The sequence below is a fragment of the Anolis sagrei genome, chromosome 4 (assembly GCF_037176765.1).
Source record: "Anolis sagrei isolate rAnoSag1 chromosome 4, rAnoSag1.mat, whole genome shotgun sequence".
Classification (NCBI taxonomy): Eukaryota; Metazoa; Chordata; class Lepidosauria; order Squamata; family Dactyloidae; genus Anolis; species Anolis sagrei.
The window spans coordinates 151,147,690-151,158,658 of record NC_090024.1 but is presented as its reverse complement, the minus strand read 5'-3'; positions in this window follow the sequence as shown (position 1 = coordinate 151,158,658).

Below are 10,969 nucleotides of genomic sequence, written 5' to 3'. Positions count from 1 at the left end.
GCACACAACAACAGTTCTTCTCTCTCGACGCCCCCAATCCGGGCCTCATCACACTTGAGAAAAACTCTACTTAAGATCCGGTTTCTGCCTCCTGCAGAATTCTGGGGGTTTGTAGTTTGGGGAGGAGCCTTTAACAGCCTCACTAAACTACAAATCCCAGAATTCTGCAGGAGGCAGAAACTGGAATTTAAGTGGATTTTTTCTCTAGTGTCCTTTTCGCATTGAACCGGTTTAGGACTCCGCCTCAACCGAGCAGCAAAGGAAACAACTCCGAAGAAGGAAGGAAGGAAGGAAGGAAGGAAGGAAGGAAGGAAGGAAGGAAGGAAGGGAAGGAAGGGAAGACGGACGGAAGGAGGAAGGAAGGAAGGAAGGAAGGAAGGAAGGAAGGAAGGAAGGAAGGAGGGAGGGAGGGAGGGAGGGAGGGAGGGAGGGAGGGAGGGAAGGAAGGAAGGAAGGAAGGAAGGAAGGAAGGAAGGAAGGAAAGACAGAAGGAGGGAGGGAAGGAAGGAAGGAAAGAAGGGCGGAAGGGCGGAAGGAGGGAAGAAAGGAAGGAGGGAAGGAAGGAAGAAAGGAAGCGGCGTGAGACAAAAAGGCAAAAAACCCGAAGCTACAGATAATAATATCTCCTTTCGAAATGAACGGGAATCCTTCCTTTGGGTCGCTCCTCTCCCCGGCTCCGGGAGCTGTCCAGGGTGCTGCAGAGAGAAAGGCATTTTCCTCAGACCTTCTGCTTTGTGAGAGGTCTTTGGCATGACAACTCACATACACACATACCTCTAAACCGACCAGACTCATATCCCGTGTTAACCGAGTCAAGGAAAGAAGAGATCAATGTTAACCAAGCTGTTGACCAATGCGTGTCTGGAATCTGGATGGATACCTGTAGAGGGGATCTCAGAAATACATTCTTCTCTGGGCTGGTATTGCTGATCGAATAAAGTTCCTAATGGAGGCGGTGGGGTATAGATACTGGTAGGGTGTGTTAAGCTAAAGTTGCGTTGTGCCAACCCATCCTACAGAAAGTCGGCTTGCAAAGTAGGGCCGTGCTTCACAGACATATAACCCAGAATAACAAGGCAGAAAATCCCACAATATCTGCTTTGAACTGGGTTATTTGAGTCCACGCTGCCATATATTCCAGTTCAAAGCAGAAAATGTGAGATTTTATTTTAGCTGTGTGGAAGGGGCCCGCAGTCTTCATGGGTCTTCATGCGGGATTCCCGCCCTCCAGAAAGGAATTGGGGTACAGAGGCAGTGAAGACAGTTCTGTTGAGGCATCTCCGAAGAGAGATGGTTGGTGGCTCTCAAAGAGAGTTTCTCATTCCAAACTCTGAAGGATATCTTAGGATATTGCCGCCCTATATTCAATATATGATACCCCAAAGTCGCCAGATCCTGCCTGGTCTTGAAACCGAAGCAGGGTCAATCCTGATTAAGATCTGAAAGTGAGGTTGTCAATGGTGCTGTGTGGGATATCATTCAGAGGAAGGCCCTGGTAAAGCCACTTCTGAGTCTTCCTTGGCTAAGAAGGCCCAATAACTGGGTGTTGTAGGTTTTTCCTTCGACAATACAAGGCCCAGTAATAATAATAATAATAATAATAATAATAATACTTTTTTGTAATCTGCCTTATCTCCCCCTGGGAAATCAGGGCGGTTTACAACACAACAGGTAAACATTCAGTGCCTATATAAAACTATTCATGAGATCCTTGGGGTCCCCCAGAAATCAACAGATACATATAGAGAAAAAGAGAGATTGAAAAATAGAGAAACACATACACAAGTTTACCTTGTGGGTATCTTGGCCATTTCCCTCTTTCCCTCAAAGCCCTTGGATGTTTGTGGTGACGATTTTCCTGACTTGCATTCTGTCTACCTATCCAAGGATCGGCATTTTGAAAGAACTGGAAGAGTCCTCAGGAGGTGAAAGCAAGCTGAATTTCTTTCTTGGGACCTCCAAGAGACAATGAGACATGGCTGGAAGAAGACCTGGTTGGCAGAGAAGAGTACTCCATAGTTAGGACTACCCCTGGTTGGCTCAGAAGACCACCCCATGGCCATGGCTAGTTGGGTGGGAAACGGAAAGGAGACCTGGCTGGAAGAAGACCTGGCTGGCACAGAAGACCACCCCATGGCCATGGCTAGTTAGGTAGGTAGGAAGCAGTAAGGAGACCTGGCTGGAAGAAGACCTGGTTGACACAGAAGACCACCCCATGGCCATGGCTAGTTGGGTAGGAAGCAGTAAGGAGACCTGGCTGGAAGAAGACCTGGCTGCCACAGAAGACCACCCCATGGCAACAGCTAGTTGGGTGAGAAGCAGAAAAGAGACCTGGCTGGAAGACCTGGTTGGTATAGCAGACCACCCCATGGCCATGGCTAGTTGGGTGAGAAGCAGAAAGGAGACATGGCTGGAAGAAGATCTGGTTGACACAGAAGACCACCCCATGGCCATGGCTAGTTGGGTAGGAAGCAGAAAGGAGACCTGGCTGGAAGAAGACCTGGTTAGTGCAGAAGAGCACCCTGTGGCCATGGCTAGTTGGGTGGGAAGCAGAAAGGAGACCTGGCTGGAAGAATGCCTGTTTGGCACAGAAGAGGACCCCATGGCCATGGCTAGTTGGGTGGGAAGCAGAAAGGACAGACGACTGGGGTGGTAAAAATGTGACGTTGTGGAGGCATTAAGAGAAGTTGTGAAGGGCAAAGAAGTATGAATGTGAAAGACAGGGTTTCCGAAGAAAACGATGACCAAGGAAGACCATAGGTAATGTCTTGGGGTGTTTTCCTTAAGAGTGAAAATAAAGAGAGATCCCTTCTGGTGGTGGGATTGTTCTGGGAAGCCCTTTGAGATAGAAGAGAAGGAGAGAATGAGAATAGATGGAGGTGTTTTGGGTCTTGCTGAAACTGCCTTAAATGTAGCTTTTGAAGCGTCGTCCTGGGCCCTTCCTTGGGAGAAAAGCCACTTCTAATTAGCTTTACATGCCGACAAAGGCTTCTAATGAAGTCGGCTTGTTTTGCTTGTTCATAATTTAAGTCTGAAGCTCTCTCCAAATTGTTGATCCGAGATGTGAAGAGTTCAGGTTTCACCTCGGGGCGCAGAAAAGCTAAAGGGAGGGAAGGAGGGAGGAAGGAAACCATGTGGGTTTGCCCAGAAAACTCTCCCCCCCCCCTTAAAAGACCCTGATTTTTGGTAAGGTGAGGTTGGGGAAAAATACATATTTAGCAAACAGCTCGTCTCACTAAAACTAATGCTAGGATGGGGGAGAGGGTGCAATCCTATGTCTGAAGTCTCATTTCAAATGGACCTCTGGGATCTTACTCTAATTTTTGAAATGCTCCTTCAAATGTAAATGTGCTTGGTCTGAAAGGAATAGGGTGTGGAAGAAAGTTCGGTATTCCCCCAAAACAATATGTTAAATTGGGACTGAAACGCCTCACATTTTGTGCCTCAAATATTAGCCCTGTTTCTGCTGATTCCAAACCTGCTGATTCCAAACCTGGCATTATTTTCCTCCATCAGTAACAAATGCCATCTACCAGTTGTAATCTCCTGGTCCATAGAAAATCATGGACACCATTCGAAAAAAACTAGAGCTGATGCAGTCTATCCAATGCACTTTTTCTAAACCAGCACCCAAGTAACCTCAGGAACAGGCCTAAAAATCAAGACACCAAGAAAAAATATTTTGGGGTGTGTGCTGGATTATCCATTTATAAAATGGATAATAATGTTCAGCCCTTAAATTGGAAAGGAGGGGAGAAAACAAACTCTAAGGGCCCTTACAGACAGGCCCTATATCCCAGGATCTGATCCCAAGGTTTCTGCTTTACACTGGATTGTGTGACGCACTGCCAGATGATCTGGGATAAACAGAAAGCCTTGGATGGGATTCTGGGATATAGGACCTGTCTGGAAAGGCCCTCGAGGAAAAGAAGAACTTTCCTAATACAGGTTGAGCATCCCTTACCTGGAAATTCTAAATACCACAAAAAAATCTGAAATTGTCTGAGAAACTGCAAGTCGCTTCTGGTGTGAGAGAATTGGCTGTCTGCAAGGATGTTCCCCAGGGGGACCCCCAGATGTCTTACCATGCTATGGGAGGCCTCTCTCATGCCTCTGCATGAGAAGCTGGAGCTGACATACAGGAGCTCACCCTGCTCCAATCACAGCACTTTAACTTTCTGATAGTTAGGTGTACACAAACTTGATCTCATGCACAAACTTGTTCAAAATATTGGTCCTATTAGCTTCCAGCTAGGTGTATAAAGTGCGACTGAAACATCAATGCATTTGTGTCTTTAGGCTTCAAGCCACCTCATTATGCACATAGATGCAAATAGGGCTATTCCAAAATTCCAAACATTTCTGGCCTCCAGGGGAATGCTCAACCTGTACTTTTGCATTTAATGTGCCAGTCCTTCCTTTCTCATTGAAATTGCAGCATCTTTAAAAAGAAAATTTAAACATTTCAGGATGGCTTCCAGACACAACCCAGCAGACTAAAAAGCTCACCCACGGGAAGAAATAAGGAGAGACTTCGATCTTCCTCCCCCATTGAAATCGGTGGGGATTGCAGAAGCCTGTCTCCTTTGGTCTAACCAGGGCAGTTTCTGGAGAGCTGCTGGGCCCATTTCCTTGCTTGATGGGAAGGCTTGGAAAAGTAAAACTATCTGCACCCAAGACTGGGGAGAGGGAGAGAAGGAGGGATGTGAGAAGGGGGCTGATCCAGAATAGTTTGTTATGTATTCTTAAGAGAGTGGGGGAGGGGGGGAGTGATTGAGGCTAGATCTACACTGCCATATAATCCACTTCAAAGCAGATAACACTTCCCAACAAAGGATCCCCCAGGCAGGAAGCAGCCAGGCTTTGAAGTTGCAAGGCCATTCAATGCTAATCAAGGTGGCCAATTGCAACATTCACACTCGCCTCAAACAGAAAAGAGGCCTTCCTCCCATCCTGGACATTCCACAGATATATAAACCCCACTTGCCTAGTTTCCAACAGACCTCAGAACCTCTGAGAATACCTGCCATAGATGTGGGTGAGAATTCTGGAACATGGCCCTACAGCCCAGAAAACTCACAGCAACCCAGATAATCTGGCTTTCATATGGCAGTATACATCCAGTCTGAGAGTCCTGAGGCTTCATGGAGATGTGAAACTCTCCAGACCCAGGACTGAAGGAGGCCAAGAGAAGAAATTCTGCTTAGTTAAAAAGGGGGTGTCCATAATACTTTACTGTTATTTATTATTAAACTCCAATTAACATGGAAAGTTCAAGTGTATGTGGATGAACTTCTTGAAAAGATGAAAAAAAGGAAGATGCATGACTGGCTAGGTCTGATTCAGAAGGGTTTGGTATTATTTATTCTATAAACCTGTTAAACTTTGAATATCATGGGGAGGGCCTTCTCTCTGTCCCACCAACCGCTCAAGTATCTTTGGTGGGAATAAGGGAAAAGGCCTTTTCAGTGGTTATTCCCAGACCTTGTGTTGGGTTTCATCCCTGGACTGCACAAGTCTCTTGTGTCATCAAGTTTCGAGTCCTCAATGAGTAGCTAGAGCAAAGCTGAGGGGCACCTTTCCACCACTTTCCCATGCAAGTTTCTGAAAAGGGCTTTGTCTCTCCTCCTGCTGCTAGCCACTATCTCCCACCCACCCATTGATGATACAGGAATGGAAATCTATGAGGGAACTTCCCCTTTAAGTTTCATTGCCCTGGGTTGACCAGGTGGTCTCCACTATTCTCTTCTGCCTTTCTTCCTTACAGTGAGGAAGCATTTTTCCTCTCTCTAGGCAAAATGTAGCTGCATGGACTTTTTACCCTTTAACATCTTTAGAAGATGAGTTTTAGAAAGCTAGTTCGCTCCAAGACCTTTTCTATCAAGAATATTTTTCTTTTGCTCAAATAAATATTTTTGAACCTACATTTCTGACTGCAATCCTGCGCTATCCTATGGTGTAAAAGCTTATCCTAGCTCACCACACATAAGTTTCTGCTGGTTATGAAGTTTACTTCTGGTACTCTGCTATATTTATGGTGGATTCACCCCAATTGAGACTAACAGCTCACTTTGGATCTCCCTCCCAAAGGAAACCAGCTTGGGCCCATCCCTGCTTGCCTTTCAAAAGCAAGTAAAGACATCTCTTTCCTATCAGGCATTGAGAGATGAAAAGCACTCTGCTGGGAAGGTTATGGATAGAATTTAGGGGTAGGGGTGAGATTTTTTAATGTAATTTTAATTATGTTTCTTATATTTCTAACCTCTATCCCCACAGTAATGTTTAATTATATTTTTAATTACATTTATTTTCTTTTAATTTTTGATTAGATGGTGTGGTCTGTTAGCCGCCTTGAGTCCCAACAGGGAGAAAAACAACAACAATAATAAATAATATTAATGATTAATCGTATTAATAATTATTAATATTAATAATAATAAATATTAGTAGTAATTATTATTAATAATAATCTTAAGAAAGCTAGCTAGCTCCAATACCTTTTCTATCAAGAATGTATTTCTGTTACTTCAATAAATATTTTTGAACCTAAATTTCTGACTCTGCAATCCTGCACTATCCTATGGTGTAAAAACTTATCCTAGCTCACCACGCATAAGTTTCTGCTGGTTATGAAGTTTACTTCTAGTACTCTGCTATATTTATGGTGGAATCACCCCAATTGAGCCTAACAGCTCACTTTGGAACGCCCTCCCAAAGGAAACCAGCTTGGGCCCATCCCTGCTTGCCTTTCAAAAGCAAGTAAAGACATCTCTTTACCATCAGGCATTGAGAGAAGATGGAAAGCACTCTGCTGGGAAAGTTATGGATAGAATTTAGGGGGCAGGGGTGAGATTTTTTAAATGTAATTTTAATTGGGGTTTTTTTTGGTATTTCTAATATCTATTCCTGCAGTAATGTTTAATTATAACTGTTTTTGTTAATTACATTTATTTTCTTTTAATTTTTGATTAGATGGTGTGGCCAGTTAGCCGCCTTGAGTCCCAACAGGGAGAATAATAATAATAATAATAATAAATATTAATTATTAATAGTATTAATAATTATTCATATTAATAATAATAAATATTAATAGTAATAATTATTAATAATAATCTTAAACTTCAAACTCAGTTAATACTATAATAAAATAGTAATGATAATAACGATGATGATAATAATAATAATAACTTTATTTCTAGACCTCCCTCTCTACATTTCAAAAGGTGGAAATGTATGTGGGTTGGGGAGACTGGGGTGGAGGAGAGAGATGGAAGGATGCAAGTGGGAAGGAATTAACCCAGAATGGTGTGTTATTATTTATTCCTGAACCCCAATTAATACGAAAGGGGGAAAGAGAGAGAGAGGAGGGGAGGAGGGAGGGTGGGAGGGAGGCCAGGCTTCTCTCGCTCTCTCTCTCTCCCTCTCTCTCTCTCCCTCTGGAGACCCTCTTGGCCCACAGCTCGGTGGCGGCAAGAGCCGAAAATGAGGTGGGCGTTTCCGGACCCTTTTGTGCCCAGGCGGCCAAGGTCAAGATGGTTTTTAACGCGCATTTATTAGCGAAAGGGTGGGGAAAGGAGGCAAGGCGAGAAGCAGCAAAGCAGTCTCTAATTAGCAAAGCCCCAATAAAAGGTGCCCGCAGGCTTTCTGAGCTTCCCCCTCCTCCTCTTTCTCAATCTCTCTCTCTCTTTTTCTCCCCCTCCTCAACTATCACCCCTCACATTCGCCCTCCTCCAGCGTCAAAAAAACCCCCAACAACAACAAGCCCAGCGAGCCAAACCACAAACCTCAAGAGGAAGGGATAATGTGGGACTGGCGTGATGAATGTTTTATAGGTAATTGCTGTATATCTTTCTAATTTTAAAAGGAGAGGAGAAGAGAAAAGAAAAGGGGGGAGGCAATAAGAAAAGGAGAAGAGGAGGCTGAGACGTTGGAGGGAAGGGGGAGAGAATGGGATTAGGGGTTTTCTTCTTCTTCTTCTCCTTCCAATGTTTAGGGTTTTGGGCTGAGTTTTCGACTGGCTGGGCAGGCTGATCCGGATTGGCAGAAGAGGATGGGGGTGGGCAGCCCTCCAAGCCAGAGGGAGAGGGGGAAAGAGAGCTTGGAGGAGGGAGAAAGGAGGGAATGAATAAGAGAATGAGAGGGCTGCCTACTTGCCTCCTTTTCACCCAAATGCAGACACACTCGAGCTCCATCTTAAAGTCCTCTACAACATGCCCCCCCCCCAAAAAAAGACTAGACATGGAGGCTTTATTTCTCTCCCCTTCTTCTGAACTCAGAAGCCTGCCCCAATTTAAAAAAAAACTAAACTAAATGAGAGTTCAATAAAGAATAAAATGAAATAAAACAAATATTATATTATATTATATATTTATTTAATTATATATAATATCTAAATGTCTATATTATATAGAATATTATATTATATATTTTAGATTATATTATAAACAACAAATATAATTTTATTTTATTCTGTATAATACTATAATAAATTTTAATAATCCATTTAAATGATATATTATATTTTAGATGGCTTATTACATAGAATATATAACAAATATAATTTAATTTTATTCTATATAATAGTATAATATATTGTAGTTTAATAATCTATCTAAATAATATAATATATTTTAGATGGATTATTATATAATAATATAATATACATTATATACAACAAATATCATTTTATTTTATTCTATATAATAATATAATCGAATATAATATATTTTAATAATCCATCTAAATAATATAATATATTATATTTTAGATGAATTATTACATAATAATATAATATATAACAAATATGATTTTATTCTGTTCTATATAATAATATATTATATTATAGTTTAATAATCCATCTATATAATATAATATATTATAACATAATAATCCATCTAAATATATTATACTTATTTAGATGGATTATTAAACTATAATATATTATTATATAGAACAGAATAAAATAATATATATTATATATATTATATACAAAATATAATTTTATTTTATTCTATATAATAATATAATCGAATATAATATATTTAATAATCTATCTAAATAATATAATATATTCTATTTTAGATGGATTATTACATAATAATATAATATACAACAAATATAATTTTATTTTATTCTATATAAATATTATATTATATTATATTATACTATATTATACTATATTATCACTGGCACAAGAAGCAGGGTCTTGGGGCGGGAAGAGACCTAAGGGGAGAAGAGAGGGGTAGGAAAGATCAAAGATTTCCCAAGTCCCCCCCCCCCGCCCCCCAATATCCCCGAGGGTCTGGATTTGGTCCTGCCCCGCCGGGGGTTTCTCTTCCTAATTGCCCCCCCCCCCCTCCAGCGCCTCCCGCTCCCAGGCTGTCCGCCCCGGCTTTTCTCTCCTCGCCCTCCCTCCTTCCCTCCCTCTTTCCCCGGTTGGCTTCTGTGGCCTCGGAACAGCTGCCAGGCTGGGCGACCACATTTCGGTTTCCCAGACGTCCGGCCACCTTGAGCCAAGTATCCGCCGCCCGCCTCTCCCCACCCCTTTGCCGAGCTGCTCCTCTGACGCCCAGCAGCAAAGGAAGGAGGAGAGAGAGAGAGAGAGAAAGGAGGAGAGAAAGAGGCCCAACGGATGGCCAAATGGAAAGGGGGAGAGGAAAGGAAGGAAAGGGAGAAGGAAAGAAGAGCAAAAGGAGGAAAAGGGAGGGGCGGGGAAAGAAAACATAAGGAGGACACGAGGTGTAAGGAAAAGAAGAGCAAAGCAAAGGGGGAAAGGAAAGGAAAGGAAAGGAAAGGGAAAAGGAAAAGGAAAGGAAGGGAGGGGAAGGGAAGGGAAGGGAAAGGAAAGGAAGGGAAAGGAAGGGAAGGAGGGGAGGGGAAGGGAAGGGAAGCGAAAAGGAGGGGAGGGAGGGAAGGGAAGGGGAGGGAAGAGAGGGGAGGTAAGAAAAGGGAAGGAGAAAGAGAAACAGAAAAGGGAAAAGGGAAAAGAAAGGGAAGGGAAGGGAAGGAGAAAGAGAAACAGAAAAGGGGAAAGGGAAAGGGAAGGGAAGGAGAAAGAGAAACAGAAAAGGGAAAGGGAAGGAAGGGAAGAGAAGTGGAAAGGGAAAGTGGAAAAAGGAAGGGAAAGGAAAGGGAAAGGAAGGGGGGAAAGGGAAAGAAAAGGAGAGCAAAGCAAACCAGGAAAGAAGTGGACTAGAAAAGAAACCTATTTGGGGGAGATTCCTTATGTCTATCTAAAAATTCTATTGGACAATATATTTTTAGTGGTCAAAAATCCAGGAAAAGGAAATGAGAGAGGAGGGAAAGAAGGGAAGAGGAAAGAAAATAAAGGAGGAAAGGGAAAGAGGAAAGGAGTGGAAAGAAGGAAAGGTATGGGAAGAAGGGAAGAAGAAGTGAGGGAGGAGGAGAAACAAGGGAAGGAATGGTGAGCAAAGCCAAGGAGGAGAGAAGAGGAGAAGTAAGAAGGGAAGGGAGGGAATGGGAAGAAGTGAGGGAGGGGGACTGGGAAAGGAAGGGGGAAAGGAGAGCAAACCAAAGGAGGAAAGAGAAAGGAGAGCAAAGCAAAAGGGGAAAGGAGAGGAAAGAAGGGAAGGGAGAAAGGAAAGGAGGAAAAAGAGGAAAGGAAAAGGGGGAAAGAGCAGAGTAGAGCAGAGCAAAGTAGAAAAGGAGATGAGAAGAGGAAAGGGCTGGGAGAAAAGAAAGAAAGGAAAGGGGGAAAGGAAGTGAAGAAGAAACGGAAAGAAAACAGGGCAAGACAGCAAAGCAAAGCAGAGCATCCTTCTTTTTCTCCATTCTTTCCTTCCACACGCTGAACAAAGGCACCAATACATTGAGAACAGAAAACCAACCCACCCAACTCATTCTCAGGTGTATTTCTTCTTCTTCTGAATGTTTAACTTGCAAAAGTGAAGGTCTTTCCTCAACTTCCAGAAAGGCCGAAGGGGCCTAAAGGTGAAAGTCCGCCCCCCCT